Source organism: Moschus berezovskii, chromosome X, assembly GCF_049115385.1.
Source record: "Moschus berezovskii isolate FMDL1 chromosome X, NW_MosBer_1.0, whole genome shotgun sequence".
NCBI lineage: Eukaryota > Metazoa > Chordata > Mammalia > Artiodactyla > Moschidae > Moschus > Moschus berezovskii.
The window spans coordinates 51,721,885-51,744,420 of record NC_142488.1 but is presented as its reverse complement, the minus strand read 5'-3'; the positions used below and the strand labels follow the sequence as shown (position 1 = coordinate 51,744,420).

The 22,536-nt window shown below is 46.3% G+C and overlaps 1 long non-coding RNA gene across 1 annotated transcript; it reads right to left on the bottom strand.

The window, feature by feature from the left end:
• Positions 1 to 6,615: 6,615 nt before the first annotated feature.
• Positions 6,616 to 21,328, bottom strand: LOC148773307 (uncharacterized). The gene is made up of 3 exons (XR_016036818.1): positions 14,312 to 21,328; positions 12,630 to 12,688; positions 6,616 to 12,083 (listed from the first exon to the last, which is right to left on the bottom strand). It is a non-coding gene; the product is annotated as an uncharacterized LOC148773307 (long non-coding RNA).
• Positions 21,329 to 22,536: the final 1,208 nt, after the last annotated feature.

The following is a 22,536-nucleotide window of genomic DNA, read 5'->3' as shown; positions in this document are numbered from 1 at the left end:
AATCCAAAGTTTTACAGTTAAAACCCTGCTGTTGTGAGTGAAACTCAGTACGTTTTAGTTCTTGTCAGGATCCCTTTTGCCTGACATTGAATACGTTTCTAAAACACTGTGGAGATAACTTCTTTGGAGAGATCAATATAGTGCTTCAAAGATTAAAGATGGCTGAGAATGGTAGCTGTTGATGTTGATGTAGAAGGATCGGTTGTTACCGTATCTGCTGCCTGTGCTCAGTTGCCGTTTTAAACTGTTTCCTGTGTTATCAAATTAACTCCCGTGCTCAGAGGAAGACCAAATCGAAACAGGATGCTTATTGGGAAAAATACAGTTAAGCAATCCCTTGTTTGGTGCACAACCATGAAGACCCACCTCCCTATACGTTCTTTAGGGATCTTTTCCGGATATTCTTTGGCACATTCCCCAGTGATGGGCTTGCACTGCTGCATCCTGACTCATCGTCTTGTTAAAGACAGGGCTTTCAACCTCTCAGGTGCATTACAGCGCCCGGATTCTCTTGGAGATCCAAAAGAGGGTGATGGCCCTTGGTCAGGACACCTTCAGAGCATGTCTGTAGGAACAGGGCCTCTGAGACGAACGGATCCCCACCTGTGGCAACAGCAAGATCTCGGGTCAGCCTTTTCCAGAGCAGCTCCAGGGGAGTCATGGCACAGTGAAGATCACACCCAGCAGCATGCCCGGGATTGTGGTTTAAGGAACTGGGTTGATGGCAGTGCCCATCCATGAGACAGGGAACGTTGGCCTGGGGCTACTAGCAGGCCTGCAGGGCTTATGGGACATCTGAGTGCAGATGCCCCGTACATCTCGGCCTGTGGGGAATCGGGGGCCCAGTTGAGATGTCCGAGGTAGATTTAGTGATAGGAAAATGCCACAGCATACAGGGGGATACTGATAAAAACAAGTCAGATGGGTAAAAGCTCTGGGGGGTGACGTGGTCACCCAAGGATCATGTATGGAGTAGAAGAGCACAGGGCAGAGGTTGGAAACCAGAGGAAGACAAAGGTTTAGGAGGGGATCAAAGTAAATGGACAGACAAGGAGACTTAGAAGTAATGGACTGAGAGGGAGGGGGAAAGCCAGGGTGCGCTGCTGTCAGACTCTGACCAAGGAAAAGTGGTTTTGAAAACGGAATGTGTGTGTGGCCAATACAGCACTGGGTACTATGGTTTGGCCCACGGAGCTCTTGGGAGACGTTAGCAAGGGGATGTTCTGTGGATGGGCACATGGAGGAGGAATCGAGAGGCAACCAGACAAGGATGCTCCTGGAATGTATACTTTCAAGAAGCATGGCTTGAAAGGAACCAAAGACGCATGGTATTTGAAGTAGCGGGCTGTTTGCTCTCAGGGTGTGCTCTCCTCTCCTGGCTCCACCTCTGATGCTGACCTGCACTGCCCGTGGTAGGGAGTGATGAAACTTGCATTTTTGTCTCCCTCCTCTTGCTGTGGGCCCGGTCCTCCCTGACTGACTGAGCCTCAGCCACCCTGCTGGCATCTGCAGACCCCTCTGAATCTGGGTCTGATCGTCCAGCCTACCCCTGGGCAGAGGTCCGCTCCTCAGCCTCAGCCTCAAGGTCCCTTAGCCCATTGCCTGCTTAGGCTTCGTCTATATTCAGTCCCTTTCCACATCTCTCCCTCAGGTGATGCAGAGCCCTCCCTTGGATATCTGCTCTAGAAAATAAAATTCCTAATCTGCAGCCACCCTGCTGCCCAAAGACTCCGTCGGATTATTGTACAGTGTGCCCCCTGTGAGTCCCGAGTGTGAATGGGGTGGAATCCTCCTTTCCCTGGTGTTCCTCTTCATTTCTTGTCACACCTCCCTTGTCTGAGCTCTCTCACCTCTGCCTGCCACTGCCTATATGGGCCGTCCCCGCGCTGTGACTGGGACGCTCTTTTCTTTGGTTTGTCCTTCATTTGACCCAAGACTTCCCATACAATATCTAGGTCAAAGGGGGCATAGTGCAGAATGTGTACCTTGTCGAGTACCTCTAGGAGGCGCTGTTGTCACATAAGCCCCACGTCCCTGAAATATAAAAAACAGAGGGATAAAGAACACAAGAGTCAAATATGCCAAAGGTGCCTGAGATGTTGGCTAAGATGAGCACTGAAGAGTGTCTGTGGGATCAGGAAGTATGGATATTAATGATGGCCATGACGAGACCAGTTACAGTGGAGTGACTGGGACAAAAGAGAGAATATGTCAGCAGAATCTGAAGCAGTTTTGCTTTTGAAGGGCAACCGGTAATGTGCCAGGAGCTACAGAATATGGTGGTGGAAGACACTGGGTTTTCCCCTTTGCTGTGGAACGCTCCGATGTGGAGGGAGCAGGTGCTGGTTCAGGAGAGAGGAGTGATAACTGCGGGTGCAAAGTCCCTGAGAAGGTGCAAGGCATGGGATCCCGGGCAGAGGTGAGGGGCTGGGAGCAGTCAGGAGCAGGCATGGAGAGGGACAGCAGAGTGCCTGGGCAAAAACATGCAGATAGGGACTGGGAACCTTGAGAAATCCCACGGGATTCCTTACGTATTATCCACGAATTATTGGCGGGTGGGGGTTGTGGTCATTAACATGGAGGAAGGTTACTAGTTTGTAGTGTAGGAGTGTCGGAGAAGGCAATGGCAAGCCACTCCAGTAATCTTGCCTAGAAAATCCCATGGACAGAGGAGCCTGGTAGGCTGCAGTCCATGGCGTCGCTACTAGTCGGACACGACTGAGCGACGTCACTTTCACGCATTGGAGAAGGAAATGGCAACCCACTCCAGTGTTCTTGTCTGGAGAATCGCAGGGATGGCAAGGCTGGTGGCCTGCCGTCTATGGGGTCGCACAAAGTCGGACACGACTGAAGCGACTTAGCAGCAGCAGCAGTGTAGGAGTGTAGCTAGGTGACCGTGAAACTGAACAGCGGCCTACTCCGGCCATGGATTTAAGATAAATCACTTCTGTAAAGTTGTAAAGTTTGCTCCTCCATGTTCAGGTGCTCAGACACAGGAAGGGAGTGGGTAGGCAGGAGGGTGCAAGCCGCACAAGAGGTGTGTTTGTGGGGGAGAGGTGTGTTCCGGGGGACAGCTTCCAACCCTGGCTCAGGCGATCGAGGAGGGGCTTGGCGCATGGTGTGAAAGGACGCGTGGTCGGTGAGCTGGAGGTCTCCAGGAGGTTGTGGTATCAGAGCAATGGCACTAGAGCGAAGGAGCTGGAGGACAGGACGTCATGTTCAGGGTGATGACAGGGAAGAGGGCTGGAAACAGGACACCATGAGGGGCGCGGTCTTTCCTGATGTCCGGGGCGGGACCGTGGGCAGAGGGATGCTCGGGTGGGGAGGAAGGGAGCATGGCTGAGGACGGAGAGTCTCCGGGGTGACCGGGTGAGCCTCGTGGGCACTGAGGACGGATCAGAAGAGTGAGGGCTGAGAGAACAGCGAGTGTACCACGGGAGGAGCGCGTTCACAGGCCGGGGGCGGGAGGGAGGGAATGGAGAGGGGACCTGTAACGTTCCCGCACGTGCGGTGTGGGGGGCTTCGGCCGTGGGCGACAGGACCCGGACGTCACCGGTCAGGTTCTTCAGCGGAGAGTTCGGAACAGGGTCCCGGAGCCTGGCGCGGGCCTCACTGGGTTGCTGCGCGCAGGCCCAGAGCCAGCCAATCGGAGTGCAGCCCCGCCCACCAAGCTCCGGATCTGCCCGGACGCCCCGACTTCCTGCCCGTGTTGCTCTGGTTTCACGGACCGCTCGCTGTTCAGGGGTGGTTTGGCCGCACCCCTTCGAGAGATTCCCTTCCTTTCTCTGTTCCTTACGGGCATTCCCCTTAACTTCCGTATCCACGTTTTCCAGCAGTTTGCGCGAAAACCCAGCCGAAACGATGAATTTTCTTCCGGGCTTGCGGCGTTTTGGTTTCTCTGGCCTGCAGGTGGCAGTGCTGCTCCACAGTGTCGCTGGGCCGGTTTTTCCTCCGCCCTTCGCGCTTTAATAAAATGACAGGAAGACTTTTGCCACAAGAAGGGGTTGTTTTTTTCTTTTTTCTTTCCTTCGCTTGTGCCGGTTGGCTGATTCAAACTGCATCTGAGTCCTTCAGACAGCCCGTTGTGAGAACTTTCGCTGGACCCATTGACACTTAAAATTACAAGAAAATAATATCAGCTGACATATTGAATAATAGTGGCCGAAGTGGTCACCCTTGTCTTGCTTCCGATCGTTGAGGAATTCCTGTGTGTTTAAAGAGAACTTTATTATGACCGTGAGTTTTGACTTGACGTGTCTGATTCTTTAAGACCCCTTGGACTTTAGCCTGCCAGGCTCCTCTGCCCGTGGGATTCTCCAGGCAAGAATAATGGAATGGGTTGCCATTTCCTTCTCCAGAGGATCTTCCCAACCCAGCGATTGAATCTGGCTATTCTGCACTGCAGGCTGACTCCTTACCATCTGAGCCAGCTACAATAATAACATGATGGGGACTAGTGCCAAGCTAAGATCCTGCTGGATAATTGATGCTGGACACCACCCAAGAAGCAGATGCTATTACTGCCCTCATTTTATGCCTTTGGGACCTGTGGCACACAGAGGAAGAGTCAGCTCTCCAGGTTCTCAGGGTTCCTCAGACAGTGTCCCTATGTTCAGGTCTCAAGTCTGTAAGATCGTCGTTTGCACATTGGTTTGCAGGATACATTCCGCTCCCCAGTGGAAGAGTGAAATAAAATGCTCAGTGGGCTTGAGGGTAAGACAGCCTGCAATGCTGGGAAAGACTGACGGCAGGAAGAGAAGGGGATGACAGAGGACAGGATGGTTGGATGGCATCACTGACTCAAGGGACCTGAGTTTGAGCAAGCTCCGGGAGATGGTGAAGGACAGGGAAGCCTCCTGACGTGCTGCATGCAGTCCATGGGGTCGCAAAGAGTCGGACACTACCGACGGACTGAAAAACAACATATCTGTTACAATGAGATACTCAATGAAAGGGGGCGGGGAGGGAAACTACATAGAAAACGACTCATTCACTCTATCAACGTTATGACATGATAACACATTTATAATGCAAAGCACCTGGAAGTAGTCAGCTGTTAGGGAGTACAAGGTGCTCAGCTCACTGCAAGGTGAGTCAGGAGGGGACTTTAATCCAGAGTCGACTGACAGAGAAGAGGGCAGGGTAGCGCCTGAAAATAACCATCTTGTTGGAGCCAGGTTGGACAGGACCCGGACATCACGGATCAGGTCCCTCAGTGAAGAGTTCCAAACAGTTTCGGGGAGAAATCTCCCAGCGGACGCAGGCTGGTAGACTGGCACTGACCTCACTGCTCCTGGGGCAGGCCCAGAACCAGCCCTCAGCAACTCCGGATCTTCCTGGACGCCCTGACTTCTTGCCAGCCTCGCTGTGGTTCTGTGGGCCGGTGGAGCGGAACTCACGCGGTCCAGAGGTGGTTTGCCCGGGCCCCTTCGGGAGGTTCCCTTTCTCTCTCTGGTCCTTAGGGCCATCCCCCATAAGTTTCTCATCTATCTCGTCCAGTCCTCTGCCCGAAAACGGGGCAGGAAGGATCGATTTTCTTCTGGCCTTGCTGGCATTTCGGTTCTGTGGTCTGCAGGGGGCAGTGTGGCTCCGCGGAGCCGCTTGCCCGTTTCTCCCCCGCCCGTCCGGGTTGAAAAAAGGGCTTAAAGCCTTTTGTGGTAATCAGTAACGGATTTTTCTTCTGCGCTTGCGCCGGTTGGCTGGCTCGAAGTGCTGAGGAAAAAGCTGAGACACATATTAAGCAAACTGAAAAATTAGCAACAAAGAGAAAATATTAAGCGGGTCAAGGGAAAAGTAGCAAATAACACAAGAGGGAATCCCCATAAGATTATCAGCTGATGTCTCAGCCGAAACTCTGCAGGCCAGAGTTAAGGGGGATGCCCATAAGGACCAGAGAAAGGAAGGGAATCTCTCGAAGGGGTGCGGCCAAACCACCCCTGAACAGCGAGCGGTCCGCAAAACTATAGCAACACGAAGCTTGGTGGGCGCGGCTGCACTCCGATTGGCTGGCTCTGGGCCTGCGCGCAGCGACCCAGTGAGGCCCGCGCCAGTCTCCGGGCCCGGGTCGGCTGGGAGTTTGCTCCTTGGACCCTATTCGGAACTGTCCGCTGAAGAACCTGACCGGTGACGTCCGGGTCCTGTCGCCCACGGCCGAAGCCCCCCACACCGCACGTGCGGGAACGTTACAGGTCCCCTCTCCATTCCCTCCCTCCCGCCCCCGGCCTGTGAACGCGCTCCTCCCGTGGTACACTCGCTGTTCTCTCAGCCCTCACTCTTCTGATCCGTCCTCAGTGCCCACGAGGCTCACCCGGTCACCCCGGAGACTCTCCGTCCTCAGCCATGCTCCCTTCCTCCCCACCCGAGCATCCCTCTGCCTACGGTCCCGCCCCGGACATCAGGAAAGACCGCGCCCCCCATAGTGTCCTGTGTCCAGCATTCCTCCCTGTCATCACCCTGAACATGACGTCCTGTCCTCCAGCTCCTTCGCTCTAGTGCCATTGCTCTGATACCACAACCTCTTAAGAGACCTCCAGCTCACCGACCACGCGTCCTTTCACACCATGCGCCAAGCCCCTTCTCGATGGGTTGAGCCAGGGTTGGAAGCTGTCCCCCGGAACACACCTCTCCCCCACAAACACACCTCTTGTGCGGTTTACACCCTCCTGCCTACCCACTCCCTTCCTGTGTCTGAGCACCTGAGCATCGAGGAGCAAAGTTTATAACCTTACAGAAGTTTTTTTATCTTAAATCCATGGCCGGAGTAGGCCGCAGTTCAGTTTCACGGTCACCTAGCTACACTCCTACAGGACACACTAGTAACCTTCCTTCATGCTAATGACCACCACCCCCACCCGCCAATAATTCGTGGAGAATACGGAAGCAATCCCGTGGGATTTCTCAAGTTTCCCAGTCCCAATCTGCATGTTTCTTCCCTGGCACTCTGCTGCCCCTGTTAGCAATAGTTTTGTTGACATGTCTCCTCATGCAAGAGCAACAAAAGCAAAAATAAAGAAATGGCAGTTCATCAAACTAGCTTTTACACAGCAAGGGAAACCATCAACAAAAGAAAAATGCAACCTGCTGTGTGGGAGAAGATATGAGCAGGTGATACACATCCGAAAAGAGGTAGATATCCAACACAGCTAAAAGGCTCATAGAATGTATTGGGAAAAACACCCAAAACCCGATTTAAAATGGGGTAAAGCACTGAATAGACATTTTTGCAAAGAAGAGATACAGATCGCTAATAGACATATGAAAAGATGCTCAACATCTCATCAGGGATTAGAAAATCAAGACCACAGTGAAGTACTTCCTCATACCTGTCAAGTAGCTATTATCAAAAAGACAATAAATAAATGTTGGCGAGGATGTAGAGAAAAGGAAACCCTCGTGCAGTGTTGGTGGAAATGTATATTGGTGCAGTCACAAAGGAGACAATGAGGGTTTCCTCAGAAACTGAAAACTGACCCAACAGTTCCAGTTCTCGGTAGTTTTCTCAAGAAAAGAAGAAAGACTAGTCACAAAAGATATATATGCTCCTCTGTTCACTGCAGCGTTATTTACAGCCAAGGAGACCAAGATATGAAAAGAACCTAAGTGCCCATCGATAGATGGGTCAAAAAGAAAGAAATGGTATATACAAACATATACACACACAGTGGAATATTACTCAGCAATAAAAAATAAAATCTTGTCATTGACGACAACATGGATGAACCTAGAGGGTATGAAGCCAAGTGAAACTAGGCACACATAGAAAGATAAATACCAGACAGTTTTATTTATATGTGGAACCACAGAAATAAAATAAGTGAACATGGGGAACAAGACAGAAATAGACTCAGAGACAGAGAGAATGAACTGGTGGTTACTAGAGGAAGAGGGAGTAGGGAGATGTGTAAAACAGGGAATGGATTGCTGCTGCTTCTAAGTCACTTCAGTCGTGTCTGGCTCTGTGTGACCTCATAGACGGAAGCCCACCAGGCTCCCCTGTCCCTGGGATTCTCCAGGCAAGAACACTGGAGTGGGTTGCCATTTCCTTCTCCAATGTGTGAAAGTGGAAAGTGGAAAATGAAAAGTGAAAGTGAAGTCGCTCAGTCGTGTGCGACCCTTAGCGACCCCACGGACTGCAGCCTACCAGGCTCCTCCATCCATGGGATTTTCTAGGCAAGAATACTGGAGTGGCTTGCCATTGGCTTCTAGGAGATACCAACTTCCAGTTATAAAAGAAGGCATGGAAATGGAATGAACATACAGGGAATATAGTCAATAATCTTGTAATAAATCTCTGTGGTGACATACGGTAACAAAACTTATCATAGCAGTTCATTTCATAATGTTTAAAAATATGGAATCACTTTGTTGTACACTTGAAACAAATATACTATCATATGTCAACTTTGGGCCTCCCCAGTGGCTCAGCGGTAAAGCATCGTCTGGCAATGCTGGATCTTCAGGAAGCGTGCCTTGGATTCCTGGGTCGGGAAGATCCCCTGGAGGAGGGCATGGCAACCCACTCCACTAGTTTTGCCTGGAGAATCCCATGGACAGAGGAGCCTGGTGGGCTACAGTCATGTGGTTGCAGAGTTGGGCATGGCTGATGTGACTTAGCATGCACGCACGCATGGCAACTTTACTGAATAAATAAAGAGTGGGTGCTCTGAATGGAGGATGCTGAGGTTTGTGGGTCTCTTTTCCTCTGGTGGCCTGTATGACTCGGAGCAATCCCCCTAACTTCTCTGTCCTCTGCTTTCTCACCTCATCAATTAGGGTTGAAACCTTCCAAAATGATGGGTCTTTGAAGGAAGAGTAAATAAGGTGACAGAAAGAAATATATTGAATGTGATCTGATACCTAGTAAAGGATAAACAACCTTGAAATGCCATGTTATCCCTGCTAAATGTGCCCACACTGACTAGATTCATGCCTCTGAGTTTCAAGAAGTAAAGCTCCTTTGGAGCTGGGAGACACGTCCTGCAACATGGGTTGAGCTCTGAAGCTCTCTGATGAGATCACAAGTTCAGACTCCAATAAATATATCTGTTCTCAAGCGCCTCTCTCTGCAGAAGACTCATGGATTTCTGCAGAAATACGGCCCTTGGGACTAGCTGAGAGCACAGACTGACAGACAGCAGAATTCATCTCCACTTCTGAAGAATCTCACGGTCACTTGCTGGCTACACAACACTGGGCTCTGAGTGAGGGGAGGAAAAGTAGATTTCATCACTCATGTCTCCTATAATGAAAAGGGAAGCTATTTGTTATTAGGGGAAAGATGTTTGTGAATCACAGATCTGAGAAAGGTGTTATATTCAGAATACGTAAAGAATTTTAAAATTGCAAAGGACAAAATGTAGTGAAGGAGGACAGATCCTTGAGGTAGGGATTGGGCTGTGGGAGGGGAAACCAGAAAGGGGCAGCACCTGCGCGTTTTTAGGGTGATGGACATGGCCTATGTCCTGGTCGTGGTGGTGATCACAGGAATTTCTCCATGTGTCAGAGCTCAGAGTGCTGCACACCCAAGGACAAGCAGGCCAGGAATTCCCTGGTGGTCCAGTGATTAACAATGTGCCTACCATATAAAATTAATACCCAGAAATCCCTTGCATTCCTATAAAGTAATAAGGAAAAATCAGAAAGAGTAATTATGGAAACAATCCCATTCACCACTGCAATGAAAAGATTAAAATACTTAGGAATAAATTTACATAAAGAAACAAAAGACCTGTATACAGAAAACTATAAAAAAATACTGATGAAAGAAATAAAAAATGACACAAATAGATGGAGAAATATACCACGTCATTGGATTGGAAGAATCAGTATAGTGAAAATGACTCTACTACCCAAAGCAATCTGTAGATTCATCAGAATCCTAATCGAACTACCAAAGGTATTTTTCACAGAAGTAGAACAAATAATTTCACAGTTTGTGTGGAAACCCTAAAGACTCCAAATACCCAAAGCAATCTTGAGAAAGAAGGATGGAACTGAAGGAATCAACCTTCCGGACTTCAGACTATACTACAAAGCTACAGTCATCAAGACTGTATGGCCTTGGCACAAAGACAGAAATATAGATCAATGGAACCAAATAGAGAACCCAGAGATAAATACACACACACACCCATGCACAGGTTATGTTTGACAAAGGAGGCACAAATATGTAATGGCATAAACAAAGTCCCTTCAACACGTGATGCTGGGGAAAATGCTCAAATATGTGTAAAAGAATAAAACTGGAACACTTTCTAACACCATACACAAAAATAAACTCAAACTGGATTAAAGATGTAAATGTAAGACCAAAAACTATAAAACTCTTAAGAAGAAACCATACGCAGAACACGCTCCTACATAAATCACATCAAGATCCTCTATGACCCACCTCCCAGAGTAATGGAAATAAAAAAAACAAATGAACAAAAGGGACAAAACTTAAATGCTTTTGCACAATGAAGGAAAACTATAAGCAAGGTGAAAAGACAGCCCTCACAATGGGAGGAAATAATAGCAAATGAAACAACTGACAAAGAATGAATCTCCAAAATATACAAGCAGCTCATGTGGCTCAATACCAGAAAAACGAACAACCCCATAAAAAGTGGGCAAGAGATCTAAAGAGACATTTCTCGAAAGATATAAAGACCAAACACATGAAGAGAAGCTCAACATCACTCATTATTAGAAAACTGCAAATCAAAACCACGATGAGGTATCATCTCACACAGGTCAGAATGGATGGCCATCGTCAAAAAGTCTACAAACAATAAATGCTGGAGACAGTGTGGAGAAATGGGAACCTTCTTCCACTGTTGGTGAGAATGCAAACTGTACAGCCACTATGGAGAAAAGAGTGGAGATTCCTTTAAAAACTGGGAATAGAACTGCCACACGACCCAGCAATCCCTCTGCTGGGCATACACCTCGAGGAAATGAGAAGCGAAACAGACACATGTACCCCAATGTTCACAGCAGCACGATTTACAATAGATAGAACATGGAAGGAAACTAGATGTCCATCAGCAGATGAATGGATAAGGAAGTTGTGGTGCATATACACAATGGATAATTCAGTTCAGTTCAGTCGCTCAATCGTGTCCGACTCTTTGCGACCCCATGAATCACAGCACGCCAGGCCTCCCTGTCCATCACCAACTCCCAGAGTTCACTCAAACTCATGTCCATCGAGTCGGTGATGCCATCAGCCATCTCATTCTCTGTCGTCCCCATCTCCTCTTGCCCCCAATCCCTCCCAGCATCAGGGTCTTCTCCAGTGAGTCAACTCGTCGCATGAGGTGGCCAAACTATTGGAGTTTCAGCTTCAGCATCAGTCCTTCCAGTGAACACCCAGGATTGATCTCCTTTAGGATGGACTGGTTGGATCTCCTTGCAGTCCAAGGGACTCTCAAGAGTCTTCTCCAGCACCACAGTTCAAAAGCATCAATTCTTCGGCAATCAGCTTTCTTCACAGTCCAACTCTCACATCCATACATGACCATGGGAAAAACCATAGCCTTGACTAGACGGACCTTGGTTGGCAAAGTAATGTCTCTGCTCTTTAATATGCTATCTAGGTTGGTCATAACTTTCCTTCCAAGGAGTAAGCGTCTTTCAATTTCCTGGCTGCAGTCAGCATCTGCAGTGATTTTGGAGCCCCCAAAAAACAAAGTCTGACACTGTTTCCACTGTTTTTCCATCTATTTCCCATGAAGTGATGGGACCAGATGCCATGATCTTCGTTTTCTGAATGTTGAGCTTCAAGCCAACCTTTTCACTCTCCTCCTTCACTTTCATCAAGAGGCTTTTTAGTTCCTCTTTCCTTTCTGCCATAAGAGTGGTGTCATCTGCATATCTGAGGTTATTGATATTCCTCCCAGCAATCTTGATTCCAGCTTGTGCTTCTTCCAGCCCAGCGTTCCTCATGATGTACTCTGCATGTAAGTTAAATAAGCAGGGTGACAATATACAACCTTGACGTACTCCTATTCCTATTTGGAAGCAGTCTGTTGTGGACCATTACTCACCTATAAAAAGGAAGGAATTTGAATCCATGCTAATGAGGTGGATGAACCTGGAGCCTGTTATACAGAGAGAAGTATGTCAGAAGGAGAAACACAAATACTAATATTAATGCATATATATTGAATTTAGAAAGATGGTAGCAACGATTCTACATGCAAGGAAGGAAAGGAAACAGAGACGTACAGAACATACTTTTCAACTCGGTGAAAGAAGGTGACGTTGGGATGATTTACGAGAATAGCAGCGAAACATATACATTACCATATGTAAAACAGATGACCAGTGCAAGTTCAATGCATGAAGCAGGGCACCCAAAGACAGTCCTCTGGGACAACCCAGAGGGATAGGGTGGGAAGGGAGGTGGGATGGGGGTTCAGGAGGGGAGGACACACGTAAACGTGTGGCCGATTCATGTTGATATATGGGAAAAACCATCACAATATTGTATAGTAATTATTCTCCAATTAAAATAAATTAATGATTAAAAAAATAAAACAGAACCCACTTGCCAATGCAATAGGGCAGGCATTCGGTCCCTAGTCCAGGAAGATTCCACGTGCTGCAGGGCAACTAAGACTGTGTGTCACAAGTACTGAACCCACCTGATCTGACGACTGAAGCCCTTGAGCCTAGAGTCCATGCTCCGCAACAAGAGAAGACTCTGAAAGGAGAAGCGTGTTCACCACCACTAGAGAGTAGTCCTCCTTCTCCACAACTAGAGAAAGCCCTCGTGCAGCAACAAAGACTCAGTGCAACCAACAATAAATAAATAAATAATAAGAAAGAAACCGGGGCCAATCTTTCTGTATGTTCATTTGAAAAATCCAATGGTAGATACCGAAGTAGGTATCTCACCTACCGAAGTAGGTGCATCTCTCTATATTCTTTGAATAATCATATCTTGGGTGAAGCTAAAAAAATTTATATCACAGGCTATATTAAAACTTTAGATCAGCTTCCCAGGCACTGCTCTTTTCCAGAGAGCTACTTTTCTCAGAGAACTGTTACTTAGGAACTTTAGTCACCAGAACTGAGGCCTCCACCACATTCAAGGGCAGAAAGCAAAAGACATTAGGAAGACAAGGTTCAAATCCTATGAGTTTATGTGTTTGCCTGTGACCACTGGCTAGGATAAACACACATCCCAGAGTCTCTTCACATTTCAGTAACTGAAACCTGTATTTCAACCACTTGATTCAGTTCTTTAAGGCCACTGCTATCCCCTTAGACAAACACTTGGTGTGAAACACTTGGAAAATGACCTTAATCCAATTCACTGCCAACCTCTTTTCACATGTCACAAGGAGTGTCTCATGATATTTCCTCACCTAGAAAGCCAATTCTCAGATAAAGAAAAGAATTCACACACACACCTTGTGAAGAAATACTGAGATTTTAGAAACTGACTCACAACGAACCCATGGTTCACCATTCTTTTCTCTCTTCTCCCTCCATCCAATCTGAGAAATGAATATTTGGCCATGCTATCTGATTTGCCCACCAAGTTGCTCATACCACACACAGGATGTTGTTACAAGTGAGCCTATACACAAGGAATTGACACCAGCCAGCCCTACTGAAGTCTGCTACCTGGGGAAAGGGAGGTTGCCTGGGCAATAAATTCATCATCTCATTTCCTTCATCACCCTACCCCATTTCATTCCCTGCAGTCACTTGGCGCAAATGAATAAAGATCTCACACCAAATCGCTTAAAGCACCACTGTGTCAAGTTTCCTTCATTATCTCACGTGGCTTCTGAGGCCAGGCAACAGATTTTACTTGAGATGAGTAAAGCTAGAGAGACAGTCCATTGGCCAGAGATTCTGTTTGGGCGGTGATATCTCTCAGTGTACTCTTTATGACCCCATGGACCAAGGCCCACAAGGCTCCTCTGTCCAGGGGATTCTCCAGGTGAGACTACTGGACTGGGTTGCCATGGCGGCCTCCAGGAAACCTTCCCGACCCAGGGATTGAACCCAGGTGTCCTAATTCCCCTGCATAGCAGACAGATTCTCTACCACTGAGCCCCTGGGGAAACCCATGATGAAACTAGACAGCACATTAAAAAGCAGAGACATCACTTTGGTGACAAAGGTCTGCAGAGTCAAAACTATGGTTTTTACAGTAGTAGTGTAAAGATGTGTGAGTTGGATCATTAATAAGGCTGAGTGATTCTTTCCAATTGTGGTGCTAGAGGGATGACCCTTAAGAATCCCTCGGACAGTAAGGAGAACAACCCAGGCAATCCTAAAGGAAATGAATACTGATGCTCTAAATACTCACTGGAAGGACTGATGCTGAAGCTGCAATACTTTGGCCATCTGATGGGAATAGGTGACTCATTGGAAAACGCCCTAATGCTGGAAAAGATCGAAGGCAGGAGGAGAATGGGGAGACAGAGAGTAAGATGGTTAGATAGCATCACCAACACAATGGACATTAATTTGATCAAACGCAGGGAGATGGTGTAGGACAGAGGAGCCTGGCTGTAGTCCATGGGCTCGTTAATAGTCAGACACGACTGAGGGACTGAACAACCACCACCACCACCCTACCTTTGAGCTTCCCTAAGAAAACTAAGATCATGTCATCAGGTCCCATCACTTCATGGGAAATAGATGAGGAAACAGTGGAAACAGTGTCAGACTTTATTTTTGGGGGGCTCCAAAATCACTGCAGATGGTGATTGCAGCCATGAAATTAAAAGACTCTTACTCCTTGGAAGGAAAGTTATGACCAACCTAGATAGCATATTAAAAAGCAGAGACATTACTTTGCCAACCAAGGTCCGTCTAGTCAAGGCTATGGTTTTTCCCGTGGTCATGTATGGATGTGAGAGTTGGACTGTGAAGAAAGCTGATTGCCGAAGAATTGATGCTTTTGAACTGTGGTGCTGGAGAAGACTCTTGAGAGTCCCTTGGACTGCAAGGAGATCCAACCAGTCCATCCTAAAGGAGATCAATCCTGGGTGTTCATTGGAAGGACTGATGCTGAAGCTGAAACTCCAATAGTTTGGCCACCTCATGTGAAGAGTTGACTCACTGGAAAAAACCCTGATGCTGGGAGGGATTGGGGGTAGGAGGAGATGGGGACGACAGAGAATGAGATGGCTGGATGGCATCACTGAGTCGATGGACATGAGTTTGAGTGAACTCTGGGAGTTGGTGATGGACAGGGAGGCCTGGCGTGCTGTGATTCATGGGGTCGCAAAGTGTTGGACACGACTGAGCAACTGAACTGAACGGACCGAAGGTGCCACAGCCCCACTCTCAGCACGGCTAAAAAGCTTTCTGTGTCTGTCAGTGGTAAGGGCTGAGACTTAATATCTTCACATTCTCAGCGCCCCCTGCTTAGGGTTCATGGCAAGTCCTTAGAATGCTCATCACTCCTTCCCAGAGCTTAGACCAGGGATCCTTCTCACAATAGTAATGGAGCACCCTACCCTGGTACAGAATTGGGAGTTGTAGGTGTTTACCCCTCTTAATGTGTTTTCTCCCTTTACATTCACTTCCACATTTCTTCCTTGAGTCCCCCAATCCAACTCCGCTCATCCCCAACTGGTTCCTGTAACAAGCTGCACCTGCATCTCGAGCACATCTCTAGCACCACATGCACAGCGTGGTTGCATGTACCCCCCGCGCTATGTATCTTCTTTCTCCTCTCTCTTCGGAATCTGTCGACTCCCAGACATCACAAAAACGGCTCCAGATCGCCCACAAAGGGGGCTGTGCTGCAGGGGAGGCTGTGACTCTCATCCGCAGCCTGGGTTAAAGCAGGACTGTGTTATAAGCACCACAAGCTGCCCCACTGCGTCATGGGAGCCAAAAGAGCAAAGGTCTGAAAGTCCTACCACAGACATTTTTGTGGATAGAACACCAGTGTCTTCCTTGGGACCTGTGAGCTGTTGCTTGGTTTAGGCCTATAGTGTCAGTGACCTTTTTCACAACGCTTGCAGGCTTAGCTAGCCTTTCATCAGAACTCTCTACTCTCCACCGCCCCCCAGCTACTGTACCAACGATATTACTTCTGACTTCAGTGTCCCGATTGGGTTTTCACCTGGCAGGGATACCAACACAACTTTTTTATGCTGAAACCTCAAGATACCTGTGGAGAATGAGTCTTCAGAAAGCCCATTTTTCAATTATAATAGAAAAACTGCCTATGTAACAATGAAGATACAACAAATTAAAATACTAATAAAACATTATTTGGAAATTATCCAGAATGTCACACTTAAGAGAAAAAAACTTAGTATGTGGTCTATTGTCTTCCAGGTTTTGTTCTCTGCATTTAAGAAAATTACGAGATGGCGGAGGTAATGTCTTCATGATATTGTATCTGTTGTTCTATCTGTTTATCACTATGGTTATGCTACTTTCCATAATGATGAGGGTGCTCCACTCATGTTGGTCAGAGGAAACACTGTTTCGACCTGGGTATGGAGCAGGAACTGTTCTCTGTGATGAGTGCATGTTGACATGATACCCCATGGTCTTTCACGCACTTAGAAGACAGTGTGTTCAATCCATACACAAATCCATTGTAATGTTTCATGCGGATGGACGTGTTGATCTGACTTTTGATGCAGAGTACACCAGACACTGCAGTGTATTCCAGATTGGGGGTCAGATACCACACCTGGGTATTCCTCTCTGGCCTGGGCAACAATCTGACTCAGCTCTTGCCAGCTAGGTGACTTTGTGCAGATTCATTCACTCATTACCATTTACGTGTCTCTGCTCCTCGGATGGCAAAAGGGATGACAGCATTAAAAATGCTTACCTCATAGTGTTGCTATGAGTACTCATATACTTCATTATGCATATATGTACAGAGAGCTAAGCACGGTCCAGAAGGGGAGCTCTTCTTCTTGTATCTCTTCACTTCTGTTTCCAGATGTACTAGTCTCTGCCCCCACGCTTTCACCTCCCCTACCCCTACTCTGCTCCCTCTCCCCTGTGCCCATCCTCAGCCTCTCCATCCCAAAACACAGCTGATCATCTCATCACGATTTACCCCAGAAAATACCCATACCATCACCCTTGGACTAAACAATCATGAATTTTAGTGGAAAAACTAAGAAACACAATAAACGGGTAATGTTAAAACTAGATAAGAAATAAAGAATTACTGATGAAGGTCTGACTACTAATATTTTCATATCTTCATCAGATTCAGATCTTCAGAATTCGATATACGAGAATAAGACTTGATAAAACAATGGCAGAAAAGGTAATGCAATGTGGTTCCTTAAATAAGACCTAACAAAATGGGGGCACATGGTGCATTCACGGGTGGAGAAATTCAATATAATCAGGATGTCAGTAGACCCGAAGCAGATCCATCAATTTCATACAATTCCAGTCAGAAATTCCAGCAGGACTTTTTTGGACATATAGACCAACTTATGATAAAATTTCTATGGTAAGGCAAATGAACCAGAATAGCCAAATGATTCTGTAAAACTATGTTGAAGGATTAACACTAACCTGAAATTTACTTTGCAGCTTCAACCAAAAGTGGTAAGCAACTGTGTGTCTATGAAGGCATGAATGGATATAGAAAACGTGGGGACACCAGTCAGAACGGCCACCATCAAAAAGTCTACAGACAACAAATTCTGGATAGGGTGTGGAGGAAGGGGAACCCTCTTACACAGTTGATGGGAATGCAAACTGGTACAACCACTATGGAGAACAGTGTGGGATTCCTTTAAAAACTGGGAATAGAACTGCCATGTGACCCAGCAAGCCCACTGATGGGTATACACCCCGAGGAAACCAGAAGTGAAACAGACACATGTACCCCAATGTTCACTGCAGCACTGTTTACAATAGCTAGGACATGGAAGCAACCTAGATGTCCATTGGCAGACGTACGGATAAGGAATTTGTGGTACATATACAATGGACTATTATTCAAGTATAAAAAGGAACGCACTTGAGTCAGTTCTAATGAGGTGGATGAACCTGGAGCCTATTATACAGAGTGAAGTAAGTCAGAAAGAGAAAGAGAAATAGACAAGAATAGATCTGAAAGATGTGTAGGCTTACTTTTAGTCAAGGAAATGCAAATATTAAAATAGTAATAAGAGGAGCTTGAGAGAAGATGGCAGAGGAATAGAACGGGGGGATCATTTTCTCCCCCACAAATTCAGCAAAAGAACATTTGAACGCTGAGTAAATTCCACAAAACAACGTCTGAATGTCAGCAGAGGACATCAGGCACCCAGAAGAGCAGCCCATTTTCTTCGAAAGGAGGTAGGAAAGAGTATAAAAGATAAAAAGAGAGACAAAAGAGGGAGAGACAGAGCTCCGTCCTGGGAAGGGAGGCTTAAAAAAAAAAAGAGAAGTTTCCAAACGCCTGGAAACAGGCACTGGCGAGTCTGTGGCCAGCCTTGGAACCTCAGAGGGCCACATAACCGGGAGAGAAAATAAATAAATAATTAAAACCCACAGACTAAGTGCGCAGAGGAAACTCTCAGCGGAGAAGCGGTGCAGACTCCAGGACCCCCCACTAGAAAGCAGGGGCCAGGCAGGGAGGCGCAGGCAGCAGCGCTTAGAGAGACCAATGGCCTGAACTCCCCGAGGGCAATCTGAGGGCATTAACGGGAGACAGCTAAGCAGACTGTGCAGCTAAAGGCGAAAAGCCTGCGAAAAGGCAAAAAGCCCCAACTTAAGACTCCACCAGCCCCACTCACAGAACAAAGGACTGAGCAGAGAGATCTGGCTGCAGTCGGCCCATCCCCCATCCCCCGCCGGGACAGGGAGGGAGGGTGGCCAGCACCGAAAGGGGCAACCGCGGCCCCAGAGAGGCTTCCCATATCAAGCTGCAGGCAGGTTTCCTTGCTAACCAAGACTTCTTGGGTTCGGGCCGGTCAATATCCGCCCGAGAAGGTGCATCAGTTGTACACCCAGAAAACCAAGCGGCAGGGACTAGGGAGGTGATAAGTTGCAGCGACTGTGTTCGTCAAACGCCTGGTCACCTGAGCTGCTCGGACCGGGGAAGGCACAAAACGCAGGCCCAACCAAGTCTGCGCCTTTGTGGAGTACCCGAGTACCTGAACCTGAGCTGATCAGACCTCGAAAGTGCATGCAACCGAGTGCCAGCCGCGACAGTTCCCGACAGAGCAACCTACAGCCTGAGCAGCCTAAACAGGGAAAGCACACATGCCGCAAACAGGGGCAACCCCAGTGTAGCTGAGACACTGCGCGCACTCCCCACAGACACCAGGGATATTTGCTAGCAGCGTCCCTCCCTCCCCACAGCACGTCTGAACAGGTGAACCTATAAAAGCGTCCACCTCCGCCCCCGTGTATCAGAGCGGGAATTAGACACGGAAGAGACCAGCAAACAGAAGAGCTTAAACAGAAAGAACTGCCTTGCATGTGACAGATGGAGAAGTCTTGAGCCTACTGTAAGAATAAGACCAAAAACCAGAGGCAGAGGCTTAACTCCAAATCCTGAGAACACCAGAGATCTCCTGTTCCAGGGAACAGTAAGTGATAGGAGCTCATCAAATGCCTTCATACATACACTGAAACCAGGCACCACCCAAGGGTCAACAAGTTTCAGAGAAAGACATACCACGCAAATTCTCCAGCAACACAGGATAATAGCCCTGAACTTCAATATACAGGCTGCCCAAAGCCACTCCAAACCCACTGACATCTCAAACTCATTACTGGACACTTTATTGCACTCCAGAGAGAAGAAATCCAGCTCCACCCACCAGAGCGCTGACATAAGCTTCCCTAATCAGGGAACATTGACAAGTCCCCTGTCCAACCCCACACACAGCGAGGAAACTACATAATTTAAGAGAACTCTACCAACTGTCAGAAGACGGAAAGGCCACCCCAAGCACAGCAATATAAGTAAGATGAAGAGGCGAAGAAATACCCAGCAAGTAAAGGAACAGGATAAATGCCCACCAACACAAACAAAGGAGGAAGATATAGGGAATCTACCTGATAAAGAATTTCGAATTTTAATAGTGAAAATGATTCAAAATCTGGAAAGCAAAATGGAGTTACAGATACATAACTTGGAGAAAAGGATTGAGAAGATGCGGGAAAGTTTTAATAAGGATTTAGAGGAAATAAAAAAGAGTCAATATACAATGAATAATGCAATAGATGAGATCAGAAACACTCTGGAGGGAACAAACAGTAGGATAACGGAGGCAGAAGACAGGATAAGTGAGATAGAAGATAGAATTGTAGAAATAAATGAAACAGAGAGGAAAAAAGAAAAACGAATTAAAAGAAATCAGGAGAATATTAGAGACCTCTGGGACAATGTTAAATGCTCCAACATTCGAATTATAGGAGTCCCAGAAGAAGAAGACAAAAAGAAAGACCATGAGAGAATACTTGAGGAGATAATAGTTGAAAACTTCCCTAAAATGGGGAAGGAAATAATCACCCAAGTCCAAGAAACCCAGAGAGTCCCTAACAGGATAAACCCAAGGCGAAATACTCCAAGACACATATAAATCAAATTAACAAAGATCAAACACAAAGAAAAAATATTAAAAGCAGCAAGGGAAAAGCAACAAATAACACACAAGGGGATTCCCATAAGGATAACGGCTGATCTTTCAACAGAAACTCTTCAGGCCAGGAGGAAATGGCAAGACATACTTAAAGTGATGAAAGAAAGTAACCTACAGCCCAGATTACTATATCCAGCAAGTATCTCATTCAAATATGAAGGAGAAATCAAAAGCTTTACAGACAAGAAAAAGCTGAGAGAATTCAGCATTCACCAAACTAGCTCTCCAACAAATACTAAAGGACCTTCTCTAGAAAGGAAACACAGAAAAGGAGTATTAACTCGAAACCAAAGCAATGAAGAAAATGGCAACAGGATCGTACTTATCAATAATCACTCTAAATGTAAATGGGTTGAATGCCGCAAACAAAAGACAAAGGCTGGCTGAATGGATACAGAAACAAGACCCCCATATATGTTGTCTACAAGAGACCCACCTCAAAACGAGGGACACATACAGGCTGAAAGTGAAGGGCTGGAAAAAGATATTCCATGCAAACAGAGACCAAAAGAAAGCAAGAGTAGCAATACTCACATCAGATAAAATAGACTTTAAAACAAAGGCTGTGAAAAGAGACAAAGAAGGAAAATACATAATGATCAAAGGCTCAATCCAAGAAGAAGATATAACAATTATAAACATTTATGCACCCAACATAGGAGCACCACAATATGTAAGAAAATTACTAACAAGTATGAAAGGTGAAATTAACAACAACCCAATAATAGTGGGAGACTTTAATACCACACTCACACCTATGGATAGATCAACTAAACAGAAAATTAACAAGGAAACACAAACTTTAAATGATACAATAGACCAGTTAGACCTAATAGATCTCTATAGGACATTTTACCCCAAAACAATGAATTTCAACTGTTTCTCAAGTGCACACGGAACCTTTTCCAGGATAGATCACATGCTGGGCCATAAATCTAGCCTTGGTAAATTCAAAAAAATTGAAATCATTCCAAGCATCTTTTCTGACCACAATGCAGTAAGATTAGATCTCAGTTACAGGAGGAAAACTATTAAAAATGCCAACATATGGAGACTGAACAACACGCTGCTCAATACCGAACAAATCATAGAAGAAATCAAAAGAGAAATCAAAATATGCATAGAAATGAATGAAAACGAAAACACAACAACCCCAAACCTCTGGGACACTGAGAAGCATTGCTAAGGGGAAGATTCACAGCAATACAGGCACATCTCAAGAAACAAGAAAAAAGTCAACTAAATAACTTAACCCTACATCTAAAGAAACTAGAAAAGGAAGAAATGAAGAATCCCAGGGTAAGTAGAAGGAAAGAAATCTTAAAAATTAGGGCAGACATAAATGCAAAAGCAACAAAAGAGACCATAGCAAAAATCAACAAAGCCAAAAGCTGGTTCTTTGAGAAGGTAAATAAAATTGACAAACAAAGGGAGAAGAACCGAATCAAGAAAATTAGAAATGAAAATGGAGAGATCACAACCGACAACATAGAAATACAAAGGATCATTAAAGAATACTATCAACAATTATATGGCAATAAAATGGATAACTTGGAAGAAATGGACAAATTCTTAGAAAAGTACAACTTTCCAAAACTGAACCAGGAAGAAATAGAAAATCTTAATAGACCCATCCCAAGCACAGAAATAGAAGCTGTAATCAGAAATCTTGAGGCAAACAAAAGCCCAGGTCCAGACGGCTTCACAGCTGAATTCTTCCAAAAATTTAGAGAAGAGCTAACACCTATTATACTCAAACTCTTCCAGAAAATTGCTGAGGAAGGTAAACTTCCTAACTCATTCTATGAGGCTACTATCACCCTAATCCCAAACCCTGGTAAAGATGCCACAAATAAAGAGAACTACAGGCCATTATCACTGATGAACATAGATGCAAAAATCCTTAACAAAATTCTTGCAATCAGAATCCAACAACACATTAAGAAGATCA